At 42.8% G+C, this 15,670-nt stretch overlaps 1 pseudogene; it reads right to left on the reverse strand.

Moving 5' to 3' along the window:
- Positions 1 to 262: 262 nt before the first annotated feature.
- LOC143542466 (phospholipid:diacylglycerol acyltransferase 1-like) lies at positions 263 to 9,020 on the reverse strand (annotated as a pseudogene).
- Between the last annotated feature and the right edge of the window lie 6,650 nt (positions 9,021 to 15,670).

The following is a 15,670-nucleotide window of genomic DNA, read 5'->3' on the forward strand; positions in this document are numbered from 1 at the left end:
GTTGCAACTAGCAAGATAGTTCGGAAGTATTAAAACCTAAATGTCATCTTCTCATCTACCATATGTCCATATTCTCACTTGTCAAGTTATTTTGTTGGGAATTAATATAATTAACATATAATTAATATTTAATTTGAGTGAGAAAAGTTAATACTTATTTAACTTTATTCTTTTCTTGAACTGGAATCCATAATCTTTATAACCCAATATTGATTTGAGTTGACTACAAACTCAAAACCAAAAGGAAGACCCCATTTTAAAACATTATATCAAAGATAAGAAAGAACAACTTAATTTTAAATACCACTTAAAACCGACCCACAATATACATATCTCTCTTTTATCTTTCCCTAATCTTAATGATAATCTAATTAATTAGCAAAATATCCTTTTAATTCAAATTTGGTGATTGGCGTGTCATCATCATCATCCTCGTACAGAAAGTACACAAATAATAAATAAATAAAAATTAAAGATTAACAAATATTTACAATTTTAAGTTAATTTTTTCCGACCATTTAAATATATCTGTAGAAACTCTATCACCACCCAACTCTTCACCAGAAGCACCAGCTGCCACCCTGATTATATCTTCAATTAACTGAAAATTGCCAAATATATCGGCGTGGGCCCCACTCTCGGTCCCACGGCCCTCGAGAAAGTTCGAGGGCGGGTTATGTTCGTATTCCCGAACATAAGTTTTAATTCCCGAGGGATTAAATCTTGTTTTCCCGCGCCATCCTTTTGCACACATGAAGCCCGCACTCAATGCTGGCACGGTTTCATCACCGTCTAACGTGTACACGCCGTCTTTTAGACAAGCGTGCGGGTTTGTGTCCCCGGCTGCATTGTCTATTTGGAATGGAATGTAGCATTCGGTTGCGGGTGTGAGTTTATAAACGTATGCACGTTCGGTTTGAATGCCAACACCGTACATTGAGTATATCTCCATGTCCGGAGCGTTTGGTAACCTATAAGTGAATGATCATATAGTTAAATGTGCGTTTTGAAAGTGATTATGAGATTTTTAAACAATATTGAAATATGTTCTTACTTTGTTTCTAACGTGTTGGACCAATATCTGTAATGAGCGTATTTTGGGTCGTCAAGATTATCAGCCAACCCGTGTGAGAAGTGTCTGTCGCTCCGTTTCATCATCTTTGGAGCAACATACTTTAGCATATCCACAAGGTCGTTAGCCGTATAAATCTTATACTCGGCTATCGCCTTGATACCACTGGACCCCATGTCATGATACTCGGTCCACACTTCACGACACGTGTTGTTCGCTAAATTACTCCCATTCACAGCATCCTACCAATAAAGAAACCCACATTTTTTATAAAATATCTAATAACAAGAATGAAAGGGAATAATGATTTTAACGGAATTAAAAACGTACCCTAAAGTCGACTCGTTGGATTTGTGACGAATGTGCCTCAGCTGCATCTCTCCCGAACGATATAAATCTTCCATAATTTGGACTTTTTGCTTGGGAATTCGACTGTGAAGTTATATTCTTGCGTGTATTGTTTGGAAAATATCCTTCCTCGGGTGACCAATCGAGTCCACCCCAGATGGTGTCACCGCCTTTTGGGATCATGGACATTGTTGAGTCCCATGTGCGGCTCATTCTCATCAGGTGTTGTAGTGTTTGAATGTGAAATACATCAGAGTCCAACACGCCCGGTGCAATGCCCCTAGCAAATGCAATGTCTTTGGCTTCAGCTGAAAAAAGGCCTGCTAAAGCTTTGGGTGCACCTAGCAGCGGTCCACCAATGTTCATCACCACCTTTATGTGTTTAGTACACCAATCGGGTCCGCCTCCGCCACCCATTGGAGGGGGTGCTTCAACCCATTTCATGAAATGCAAAAAATATAGAACACCCATGGAATGTGGTATAATAACAGCCTTTTGCCCGCTTATTTCGACCATTAGTTCTATATTGCTCTTTATACGACTCAGCGTCTGGTCTCTCACCTATCAAAAGATTCGAAAAATGACTTCTAATAGTTTCATCTATGAAGCAAAGGCAATAAACATGTAAACCAGATAAACGATGCAAATATATAAGTAGATGTTCAAGAATGATAAACGATAATTAACGCACAACTTATAAATAACCGACTTATATTATAACCAGAAAATATAACTCAAAAAACTGATTACAATAACTTTGGTAGTGATGGTGGTGATTGTTGTGTTTGTTGTTGATGTTGTGATGTATCTAACACTAACTTTGTACATCTATTTATACTAGTAACCCAACTTGGTCACCAAGCATAATATGTGGTCACCACTCAACTTGGCCACCAAGGTGAACTTGGGCAACAAGGTCAACTTGGCCAACAAGGTGAACTTGGCCACCAAGCATATGGAATGTTTCATAATACCCCTTAGACTTTAACCGACTTGTTAAAACCTCTTAGGCCCGGTTCACCGACCTGTGACCCGGAATAGAAATTAATCCAACATTCACCCCCCTAATTTCTGATTCGGATTAGTAAGGTCTTCAACTCCAAGTAACTCGCACATCTCCGTGAACTTGATTCTTGCGAGTGCTTTAGTGAGGATATCGGCTCGTTTCTCTTTCCCGTTAATGTGCTCAACATCGACCTCGCCGTCGTTGTAGCAATCTCGAATAAAATGAAAGCGACACTTTATATGCTTTGTTCGGTTGTAAAATACTGGATTTTTCATAAGGGCAATTGCGGATGTGTTATCAACTTTCAACACAACTTTCTGCAACGCTTTTCCAGTCAACTCGCTCAACAACTCTCGAAGCCATGCAGCTTGACATGCAGCTTCTGAAGCCGCCATGTACTCGGCTTCACACAATGAGAGTGCAACTGTCGCTTGATTTTGTGAGCACCATGTAATTGGAGATTGCCCGTAATAGACCACGTGCCCCGTGGTACTTCTACCATCATCCTCATATATGTTGTGACTACTATCACTATACCCGACAAGTCGTTTGGACCCATTCTTCCCGTACTTGATCCCATAACTCGTCGTGTTCTTCAAGTATCTCAATAGGTGTCGTATTGCCATACCATGAGATTCTCGTGGGCTTTGCATATATCGACTAACAATACCCACAGAGTACGCCATATCCGGACGAGTGTGTAATAAATACCGTAGGCAACCCACTACCTTTCGATACTCGGTTGCATCGAGTTCGACTTCATTCTCGGCTTTTGAGTATTTCACACCATGATCCATCGGGACTTGAGACGGATTACAGTTTTGCATACCGGTCTCCTTTAGAATCCTTTTGGCGTATCCTTCTTGTGTAATTACTATCTCGTCCTCTTGTTGGACTACTTCGATTCCGAGATAGTAGGTCAACTTCCCGATATCCGACATCTTAAACTTGTTCGCCATACCCTTTTTGAAATCGGAAATTATACTCGAGCTTGTACCTGTCACAAATAAATCATCCACATACACGGCTACGATCAGAAAATGTTTCCCATCCGTCTTTCGGTAAACCGATTGTTCCTTGGAACATTTTTGAAACTTCATGTCTCGTAGGATGTTATCGAGCTTTGTGTTCCAAGCTCGGGGAGCTTGCCTTAACCCGTACAAGGCCTTTGACAACTTGTAAACTTTTGCCTCCTCGCCATTTTTCTCGTATCCTTCGGGTTGTGAAACGAACACAACTTCTTTCAATTCACTATGTAAAAATTCCGTTTTTACATCAAGATGGTGGATTTCCCACTCGTTAGATGCAGCCAATGCGATTAGTAGCCGAACGGTCTCGATTCGGGCTACCGGAGCGAAAACATCATCAAAGTCAATCACGGGTTGTTGCACGTAACCCTTTGCAACCAACCGAGCTTTGTACTTATTTATCGTTCCATCCGCATTTCGTTTGATTTTGAACACCCACTTCAACCCAATACATTTTGCACCCTTTGGAAGTTCGACTAACCTCCATGTTTCATTCTTGTTTATCGAATCGATCTCGGTATTCATAGCACGAACCTATTCTTGGTTCGACTTAGCCTCAAAATAGCTACTCGGTTCACCACTTGCTGTAAGAAGCAATTGCTCATAGTCAGAGTCAATATGTAACACATAATCTTCTTGTAATCTTCTTGGTAAAACCGAGACTCGGGTTGAACGTCTTAGACCCGTTTGGGCCTCATTATCACCCGAATGGACCTGTGACCCATTACTCGTCGACTGAACTTCAGAGCGGGTTGAGGAGTTAGACCCGATATGACTTGGTTCGGTTGAGTCGTTGGATTTGGGTTGAACTGATGATGTAGGTTCAGAGCTTGGGCTACCCGGGTTGCTTCTAGGCGTTTCTTCAATAGTGGGTTCGATTTGACCAGATCCATTGTCAACCGCACCCCCCCAAACAATAGAAAACATACCCGGTTCGTAGTCATTCTTCTCGACTTTCTTTACCCAATTCCACCCTTTGTTTTCGTCAAACACAACGTCCCGACTAACAACAATTTTCTGGTTGTTCGGATCGAAGAGACGGTATGCTTTTGAACCTGTCATCGACCCGAGATTAACGAGCTGTCTTGACCTATCATCAAGTTTCTTTAGATGTACACTATCAACTTTAGCATTCGCCATGTACCCAAATACTCGAACGTGTTCAATAATCGGTTTCTTTTTCTTGAACCGTTCATATGGAGTTTGATCAACCAAGGTCCGGGTTGGGACCCAATTGATTAAAAAGGTTGAATGTCGGACCGCTTTTCCCCACATATAATTTGGTACTTGCATTGCCTTTAGAATACTCCGCACCATCCCCATTAAAGTTCTGTTTCGCCTTTCTACCATGCCATTTTGTTGCGGCGTGCACGGGGCGGTTAAATGCCGAATAATTCCACTTTCATCGTAGAACCGATTGAAATCACGTGAAGTGAATTCTCCTCCCCTATCAGTTCGAAGAGTTTTCATTTGTAAACCCGCCTCCATCTCGATTAGGACTTTAAACCTCTTAAAACTTTCAAACGCTTCACCCTTTTCTTTCAATAAAAACGTCCACATATATCGTGAGTAATCGTCTATAATAACAAAGACATACCTATTACCCGAGATAGTGGATGGGGTTATTGGACCGCACAAGTCACCATGAACTAACTCCAAGCTCTAAACGAGGATGTAGCCGGAAACGAACGCCTCGTTTGTTTTCCCACCAAACACGATTCACACAACTGATTTTCGTGTTCAACGTGTGGTAAACCTCGTATAAGGTCCTTCTTAGCCATCGATTTCATTAACTCGAAATTGATGTGCCCAAGTCTTGCGTGCCAACGCCATGCATCATCTTCAATCTTCGATTGCAAACACACGGGAGCTCCAATTTTCATTCGTATTTTGTAGAGTCGATTTTCGGATCTCTTGACCTTCATGAGTAACCTCCCGTTATCATCGTACATGGTTAGAAGATCGTGTTTCATCGGAATGTCACATCCGGACTCCGTTGCTTGACCGAGACTTAATATATTAATTTTTTAACTCCGGAATATAATAAATCTCGGTTAGCAAGTCTTGGTCACCCGATTTTCCTTGGAAAAGAATTGAGCCTTTTCCCTTGATTTGAACAAATGACCCATCTCCGAACTTATCCCTCCCGGTTATGTTCTTGTTTAACTCTAAAAAATATGACTGATTTCCAGTCATATGATTACTTGCCCCATTATCCAAATACCATACATCATCTTCGACCCGCTCGGTCTCGTATTTCTTTGGTATTAGGTTTTGTTCATTTAATAACACAACTTGATGCATATGCGCCGCATCATCAAAATTTTCACGGGCTTCGGTTTTGTTTGCTTCTTGACCCTTTTGAACTCGGTCTGGGCAACCGAATGCAAAGTGACCAAACTGGTCACATCGGTAACATAAAATCTTTGACCGATCTTTCTTCACCCTTACTTTTCCCTGACTTGATGACCCTTGTTCGGTACTAGGGGTTCGGTATTGGCCATTGAAACGGCCTCGACCGCGACCTCGACCTCCTCTTCCTCGTCCCCCGTTAGATTCAAAACTTCTATGGCTTGATGAATCATATTTACCGAATAAAAGTTTACCTTGGTCACCCCCTTGAATTTTTTGTTCTCGGATTCGCTCCTCTTAGGCTCGGAGTCGGCCTACAACATCTTCAAATCCCGTTTTATTGAGATCCAACACTTGCTCAAGCGAAGCAACCATTTGAATATACTTCGATCTTGGGAGACTTTTGAGAAACTTGTTTACCAACCTTGCTTCATCTATAACTTTGCCGAGAGCCGCTGATTTCAAGGCAAAGCTCGATAACTTGCCCGCAAAGTTATCTATGAAATCTGACTCTTTCATCTTCATATTGTCAAATTCCATTGACAAGGTTTGGAGACGTGCTTCTCTAACCCGTTCGGCACCTAAGTGTCGGGTTTTAATCCAATCCCACATGGCTTTAGCAGTTTCTTGATCTCCAATTTGCATGATCAAGGTTTCGGGTATGGATTGAAACAACAAGGCCATAGCCATGTCATTTTTGTCTTCATCGGGGACACCCGAGTTGATGGTGTCCCAAACTTTGTGAACTCTTAGGACTACTTTCATCCTCATAGCCCACACGGTATAGTTCATTGCAGTTAACATTGGACATTGAACGGAAGATGGCCCGTTCTCTTTCCCCTTTGGCGGCGGCGGTGGAGTCGTGTCACCCATGGCTACTCAAACCCAACTTGTTTGAATAAAGTAACAATTGAACGAACTATGCGATCGACAATGACAACAACTTCTTTGGGAGATCAAACCAACTTGTTCGATCAACCACGGTAACAACTTCTTCGGGAAATCAAACCAACTTGTTCGATCGAGACACCTTCTTTGTTGGTCGTTAATTATCGCGTTCTTGAACCAAGCTCTGATACCAATTCAAGAATGATAAACGATAATTAACGCACAACTTATAAATAACCGACTTATATTATAACCAGAAAATATAACTCAAAAAACTGATTACAATAACTTTGGTAGTGATGGTGGTGATTGTTGTGTTTGTTGTTGATGTTGTGATGTATCTAACACTAACTTTGTACATCTATTTATACTAGTAACCCAACTTGGTCACCAAGCATAATATGTGGTCACCACTCAACTTGGCCACCAAGATGAACTTGGGAAACAAGGTCAACTTAGCCACCAAGCATATGGAATGTTTCATAATACCCCTTAGACTTTAACCGACCTGTTAAAACCTCTTAGGCCCGGTTCACCGACTTGTGACCCGGAATAGAAATTAATCCAACAGATGTAGCTGGATGAGCATGTAGGTTAAAAGGTAAAACAAATCCAGGTTAAAACCAATTGTTTTTAATATCGGGCTCGTTATGGCTCGTAAACACTTGTCATTTCTTGTCTCCCTCTTATAAGTAACTAACGTGTTAGATATAAAACTTTAGTACTAGTTTAAAGAGGACGGATCGTATTGGTTTGAAAACGATCTGACTGCCCAATAATTTTTTTATTCTATAAATAACATGCGTTAGCTATGATCCTAAAAACAATACTAGTAAAATAAAATAAATCAATAATAACTTAATTTAAATAGAATGATTTATCATGTTTGAGATAAGTAAACATGACAAATTTCCACCTATACATATTCCAATCAAAACTATACCTCTGTGCTCTGAAATGATAGTCTCCAATTATATGCAGCCATGTACATATTTTTTTCCTCGTACCCAACACGTGCCAGGTTAGCAATCAAAACAGCCCAAACAAAGTAGCCCGGAGCAAAATAGTCAGCAGCCACGAGACCGTTGACCGGTATGATCCGGATCCCAGGTGGGTCCAAACCTGTTTCATTGTCTAGTGACATATGTTGCGGCTAGCATGATGGCCTGCATAAGCACATCCACTATCAACTACATTTGTATGAATATTTAGCAATTATGCATATTTAAAATAGTGTTATGCAATTCTACTTATCAAAAGGCAATAAGAAATCCCAATCCCCAAACCCACCAACACTTGAAGAATACAATGCCAAATACCGCAATAAAAATTATTAGGGATGTGCTCGAAACCGAAAAAACGTGTCCGAAAATGCAAATATTGAGATAACCAAACCGAAATAACAGCAAACTATTTTGGTTTATGTTTTCGTAAAGCTGCACTTTTAGTTCAGTTTTCCGTTTTTTGTGTAACTAAAACCGAAAAACCCGAACCCAACTTTAATCTTTTATTTAAATTTTTAAGTAAATTATAATAGTGTAATATATAGTTTAATTCAAATATATATTAATTATTAACTAACAAAAGAAAAGAAAACAGAAAGACCCAAGCCAATTATTTTTTTCCAAGATTTTCTTTTTTCGGCCCAAAATTCAAGCCTAAATGGCAAGGCAGAAAAACCGAAACCCAAACCAAATTATTTTCAAAAACCACATTTCGGTTTATGCCCAAAGCGAAACCAAACCCAAAACCAAAGTGTTTTTAAAACCGACATTTCAGCTCATGCCCAAAACCGAACCAAATCGAACCAAAGTTCTTTTTAAAACCGACATTCGGCTTACGCCCAAAATCGAGACGACCCATGCACACCTCTAAATAAACATTATACCTCTTATATACATCCCCGAACGTGCCACCCCAAAGCCGTTTTCGAAACAAATCATCCGCGCATTTATGGCCCTCCCACAGCTCCAGCCCACCTGTCACAATCCCGGGCACAAACACCACCGGATGCTTCGTTTCCAACCCCTCTTTCAAACACTTAACGCCAGGAGGATCCGGCAACGGTCCGGTGATCTTCTCCGGTCACATATTGCGGAAATGACGCCGGCATTGTATTGTATAAAAACAACAAAAACCACCACACCGTACAAATGCATCCGATCAACCAGCAACAGTTATCCACACACGTGTAGTTTTCTGTCTAACGTTTTCTTGTTCTTCTTAATGATGATTTGTTGTGTTTGTCGTCGTCGTCTACGTCGGCCGTGCTGGTTGAATGGTGTGGGTCGTCGTTGGTTTGTTTACGTCTACGGATTGATGCCATTGTTGTTGTTGGTGTTGGTAGCGGCGTTACGGTTGCGTGTGGCGGAGGGATGTGTTTTGTTTTATGTTTAGTACGGTTGAAACGTGTCTTAGCGGTAACGTTTGGAAATTGTTGACCTCTGGTTGAATGTTTTTTATGCCCGACAATTGTGGGAAATGTGGTTTGACTCTTTAAGACCTCTAATTTTTCTTTCCTGTTATTTTTGGATGAGGTCTAGCTTGAGTTTGAATGTAATTGGACTTGGGTTTGATCCACTCCTCTCCATTTCATATGTATTTGAATAGAGGTGTATTTTTTTAGGAATCGGGGCATGGTCAAAAAAAGTTAAAGCGGGGCCGGGTAGGAACCGTTTCCGGTATAGTCGGGTATTTTTTATCGGGTTTCGGGTAGGGTCGGGTTTTGACTGGGTATTTCCGGTTCCGGTGGTTCCGGGTCGGTTCCATGTCCGGCTTCAAGGAGAAATCAAATACCAGGTCGTACTCGCAGGTTGGGTACGGGTAGAAACTGGTTCGTTTTTAACTAATTCTTTATATTTACCTTAAACTGACTACTTGTTTACATAGTAATAGTACAACATTTCTCATACTTTTTGTAGACGACTTTATTCATACGGCTCCTCAAATGAGTTGGTAGGTTGTAATATCGCTTCTATGAGTTTCAATATTTTGTCATCAGTGACTTGGGACTGTGTTTTGGTATCACTGCTACCTGTAATAGCAATTTAATGTTTCTATCTCAAACACAAGGTATAATGATAAGCTGATCACTACTTGAGCTGACAATAACTATAAAGTCAAGTTTACAAGCTCCCGAGTTAAGGAACCTTCGTTATCAAAGTGATTTACAGTATTTAACGTTTATGTGTTGACTCAATCATTTCAGGGACTTAGAATAAATAGAATATTGGGCATTTTCATGAAACACAAAGGTAATAACAGACATCCTGACATCCTCTGGCACGTTGTATTGAGGATTGGACAATTTTAGAAAACAGTTTGACGACATAAAACATGATGGATATAAATGGAGCTGAATGGACAAAATAATCATTGTTGATGAAGAGGTATGCACCCGCCTTAACATCGAGCGGGGCGGGTCAACCCACAAGATATAGACAAGAGGCTTGAAATCAGGATGTCATGAAGACACAAAGCCAAAACCTATGCGCGTGGCGCATATCACATATGCTCACGCATATCACATATGCTCACGCATCACATATGCTCACGCATCATATATGCTCACGCATATCACATCTGCGCGTGGCGCATATCACATATGCTCACTCATATTACATATGCTTGCGCATATCACATCTGCGCATGAAACATCTGCGCGTGAGAATAAAGAGAAGACCTCGCGCATCCCAGGATAGGCGCATATCACACATGCACATAATCAACCACGTCCTTATCCAAATCAGGATAAGGACAACCATGATTGTGCTCATCAGACAACCTTCCAGAAGGTATCCTTTAAGGAATAAAGAATATGCTGATGTTGACAGCTGCCAATGAAGGGTGGACAACTCAGCAAAACCCATGTGCTACCACGTGATTGCACATGGGTCAGGAGAAATACCTTGGTCAGAGAATAATCAATGAAAAAGCACCAGGTGTCCTAAGGACACGTGGCGCGAAGCAATAGGAGGAGGCCAAAAAGGCCCTAATTGGGTCTGAGCCCAATAATTGGAAACCCTAATACTATAAATACCACACCACCTCCACAAGGGGAGGTAAGCAAGAAAATACATTCTAAGTCCACTTTCAGATTATTATTATCTTCTCCTACAATATCTTATTCTCACACCGGATGGTTACCCCAAAGAGGACCCCTCTGTCCCTTTCTGAGGGGTAAGTTCACGGTGCTGCTCGTTTTGTAGGTGGAAGAATTCATATTCCGGAAAACCATCGGTTATATAGCACACTCATACCCGAGGAAAGTTGATCGTATACTAGTAAGTCGATCCACGTTTCTTCATTGGCGCCATCACCTGTTACAACGGCAACAAAACCACTATCTCATCAGTTCTCTCTGAATATCTTCACCATGGTTTCCGGTGTTCGAAACAGCGATCAAGTTCTGGAGGATAATGAGCTTGAGGATGTTAATGAGGGACATCAGTTTCTGAGGGCGCCGCATGATACTGCGCGCACCACCAGTAACCATCCCTTCATCACAACACCTCATAGCCAGACTGAAACTCTTCCAGACGATCTCACGTTCCAAAATCTGACTGGTGCAAAACGAAAAGGACCAATGGGTCCGGAAGTTGAAACCAATGACCCTATAGAATGGCTCATAAACGAACAACGGCGTTTAATGGACAAATACAATGAGCTGGTCAAACACAAAAAGTTAGCCGACTTAACACAATGGCTCGCATTTGATAAACAAACCATTCAGGGAACAACAAAAAGGGCGCGCGCGCCGGAAGATGGTCACTCTGTTCACACCGAACACGCTGATGTTAGTGATGAGGAAGAGGTGCACAGCATGAGGAAGACGCGAGATACTCATGCAGGAGGTTCACAGCTTCGCGCGCACATGAACATAGCGCCTGGAGCCAAAGTTGATATGGATCTATACACACCGTACAACCCACAAGCGAAAGGGCAAGTGGACGTAACCACACCATATAGGCCAGCCATCTTGGTGAAGCATTCAAAATTCACTGAGCGCATTGCGAAGGCTCCCATTCAACACAAAACCAAGAAGCCAAGTGGTCTAGGCAACTACGATGGTACAACAGATCCAGATGATTTCTTACAAGGTTTTTACAACACTGGAAACCTAGAAAGCTGGACGATGCCAACATGGTGTCACATGTTTGCTCGCTGCCTCACGGGCGCAGCGCGTGTCTGGTTCGAAAGCTTGCCGACAGGACAAATCGATGGGTTCGAAGAGCTATTGGAGAAGTTCCAGGCTCACTTTGTACAGCAGCGCAGACACACGCGCGACCCCGATGACATCATGCACTGCGTGCGCAGGAATGATGAAACCATTGAAGACTACATAACTCGTTTCAATCAGGAATCTCTTGCAATTGGAGGTATCACTGAACAACTCTTGCGCGTGGCCTTTATACAAGGTGCGCGCAGTGATCAACTCCGCAGAGCTCTCGTGAGCAGAGATGGCATGCCAACCACTTGGGCTAAGCTTATGGAAGCATCGCGAGTCTTCGCGCGAAATGAAAAACAAATTGCCCAAGACAGAGCAAGAGATAGAGGGCATCAAACAGAAGCACCACGCAACAATGAAAGGAGGGGCAAACAAAACTACGTATGGTCCAGGTTGCAACAAACCAGTTATTCTCCCGCAGAAAAGCAAGCGCAACAAAGTTCACCCCAGCCCCAAAAAGACATTCGTAATCGCGGAGAAAGTGACAAGAGGGAAGGCGGCAGAGAGCCTAACAGACCTCTACCAAGAATATGGACTCCCCTCACCAAAACGCCTTCGCAAGTGTTAAGCACAGAGAATGTCCAGTTTAAAAGCCCCAAGCCATTACTCCATAAGGGACCACCAAACAGTGGCAAGTATTGTGAGTTTCACAAGTCCACAGGGCACAACACCGATGCATGCCACCATTTGAAGGATGCGATTGAAAGAGATGTGAAATCAGGCAAGTTGGCTCACCTGGTGAAAAACCCAAGACTAGAGAATGAACAACCAGACGGAGCCTCAGCCAGTAAAAAATTCAAAAGAATCTGTGTAGCTGAAGGAGGAAGGCAAGGGCAAAGATCGAGGAAGAGAAGCGCGCAAGTCCAAGGGGATTGGCGCGAGCAACAAGTAATCTTCCCAAGAATCAGAGGAGGCCCGTCTATCAGCAGTCCTCTAGTCATCACTGCACACATCGCTCATTATGAGGTGTCAAAAGTCCTGGTGGACACCGGCAGTGAATCAGACATCATGTATGAGCAATGTTTCAGGAAGTTGGATCCAGCAGACCAAGCAAGGCTCGAAATTGTGAATGCACCAATCTCGGGTGTCTCAAACGAAATTATTCACCCCCTAGGTTAGATACAATTCGAACTAACTATGGGGGATGAGAAACACAAGCGAGCTGAAATTGTCAACTTCTTGGTCTTGCCCACCACTTCATGCCATAATATGATCTTGGGTAGAGGAACGATTGCCCAATTCAACGCCATACCGTCACCAGCGCACGGCGCGTTGGGGTTCCCAACACCAACAGGAGTAACATTTGTATACCGAGATCATTTGTGCGCAGTAACAAGTATACCGCGAGAAGGGAGAATGAAGCTTCCAATGGCAAACAACGCGCCAGAGGAATGGATTCTCAACCCAAAATTCCCATAACAAACAATCACAATTGGAGCTACGATATCAGATGACACAAGGGTGAGAATGAAAAGATTGCTCACAACGTATATATCGGTCTTCGCGTGGCAACATTCTGATATGACTGGGGTTCCGCGAGACCTGGTGCAGCATTCTCTCAACACATTCAAGTCTGTAGAGCCAATTGCTCAAAAGAAAAGAGTCATGGGGGATGAGAAGGCAAAGGCCATGAATGAGCAAGTAGAAGATCTACTGCGCGCAAATATCATCCGCCCAATACGATACCAAACATGGGTAGACAATCCTGTGATGGTAAAGAAGAGCAATGGGTCATGGAGAATGTGCATTGATTTCAAGGACCTCAACAAAGCGTGTCCAAAAGATTGTTACCCCCTCCCAAACATTGACGCGAAGGTGGACTCTGTGGCGCCATTTAAGCTTAAATGTTTCCTAGATGCCTATAAGGGCTATCACCAAATTCAAATGGCACCACAAGATGAGGACAAGACTGCCTTCAGAACTGACAAGGGTGTTTTCTGTTACACAAAAATGCCCTTTGGTTTGAAGAATGCAGGAGCCACTTACCAAAGACTCATGGATGAGGTTTTCAACGAGCAAATTGAAAGAAACTTAGAAGTCTACGTGGATGATTTGGTGATTAAAAGCAGGGAGGAAAAACAAATGCTCAAAGACATCGAAGAAACCCTTTGGCGCCTAAATGAAGTAAACATGAAGCTCAACCCGAGCAAATGCACATTCGGCGTAGAAGAAGGGAAATTTCTCGGTGTAATGGTCACCACGGATGGTTTCAAGGTGAACCCAGAGAAGGTGGAGGCTATCCTTGACATGCCCTCACCATCCACCATGAAGGAAGTTCAAAAGTTGAATGGCAGATTGGTATCAATTTATAGGTTCCTAGCAAACCATGCAAGGAAATCTACCCCATTCGTTAACACATTGAGAAATTGCTTAAAGAAAAGCCAATTCAAGTGGACGCCTGAGGCCGAGCAAGCTTTCAATGAGATAAAAGAATGTCTGATAAATCTGCCTGCGCTCACAGCTCCACTTCCTGGTGAAACTTTAACGTTGTACCTGTCAGCAGGAAAGCGCGCCATTGGCGCAGTATTACTGGTGGATCGCAAAGGAATCCAAACACCAATTTATTATATAAGTCGGGTGCTGACAGATCCTGAGACGCGCTACACCATCATAGAAAAGTTAGTTTTATCACTAACGCATGCGTCGCGCAAGCTTCACAGATATTTCATTGGTCATCCTATTGAAGTCCTGACTGGTTACAACATCCAGCAAGTCTTGCGGCGTCCCGCGCTCTCAGGAAGGCTGACAAAATGGGCGCTGGAATTAGGAGAGCACACGATCGCCTATAAGCCTCGTCCAGCAATCAAGGGACAAGTCTTAGCTGATTTCATCGCAGAAATCCCTGAAGGAAAAGTTGAAGAGGCTCAGCGCGAATTAGACCCTCCGCAAGCCAATAATGAAGAAAACGATTGGAAATTATTCACTGAAGGAGCTTCAAACAACGAAGGGTCCGGCGCAGGCCTCAAGCTGGTGGATCCAGAAAATCATGAGTATACTTACGCAATCAGGTTGGATTTCAAGAGCACCAACAATGAAGCTGAGTATGAAGTCCTGCTGGCTGGTTTGCGCATCGCGCACAAGTTCGGAGTCAAAAAGCTAGAGGCTCATGTTGATTCATACCTGGTAGCAGCGCAAGTCAATGGCCTTTTTGATGCCAAGGAGAACACCATGCCTCTGTATCTAGAGCAGGCGAAAAAACTCATCGAACAATTTGAATCTTTCAGAATCATACACATTCCGCGCAGTGAAAATAAGTCTGCCGACGCGCTGAGCAAGATGGCATCAACCAGCTTCGATCACTTTGACAAAGATGTCAGGGTGGAAGTAATGAGCAACCCGTCGGTGGGAGCGAAGTCTGTCCTTGTAATTCATACAACACCTTCATCATGGATAACTCCAATAATGGAATTCTTGAAGGAGGGAAAGGTACCGGACGATCGCGCACAGGCGAGAAAGATAAGACACAAGTCGCAGAACTACGAACTGCTTGATGGTACGTTATATCGACGCTCTTATCTTGGATCGCTCATGAAATGCCTCGATGCTGAGGAAGCAAGCTATGTGATCAGAGAGATACACGAGGGAATCTGTGGAATACATGCTGGCCCGCGCATGGTGGTTGCCAAGGCAATGAACGCATGTTACTATTGGCCAGGCATGTACTTGGACACGTTAAAAGAGATCCAAAAATGCAAAGCGTGTCAGAGCTATACGCCAAACACCATGCGGCCAAAGAACAACTTGATTCC

This window comes from Bidens hawaiensis, unplaced genomic scaffold, assembly GCF_021521415.1.
Source record: "Bidens hawaiensis isolate Kalapana, Puna unplaced genomic scaffold, B.hawaiensis_p1.1 tig00012888_1, whole genome shotgun sequence".
Taxonomy (NCBI): Eukaryota; Viridiplantae; Streptophyta; class Magnoliopsida; order Asterales; family Asteraceae; genus Bidens; species Bidens hawaiensis.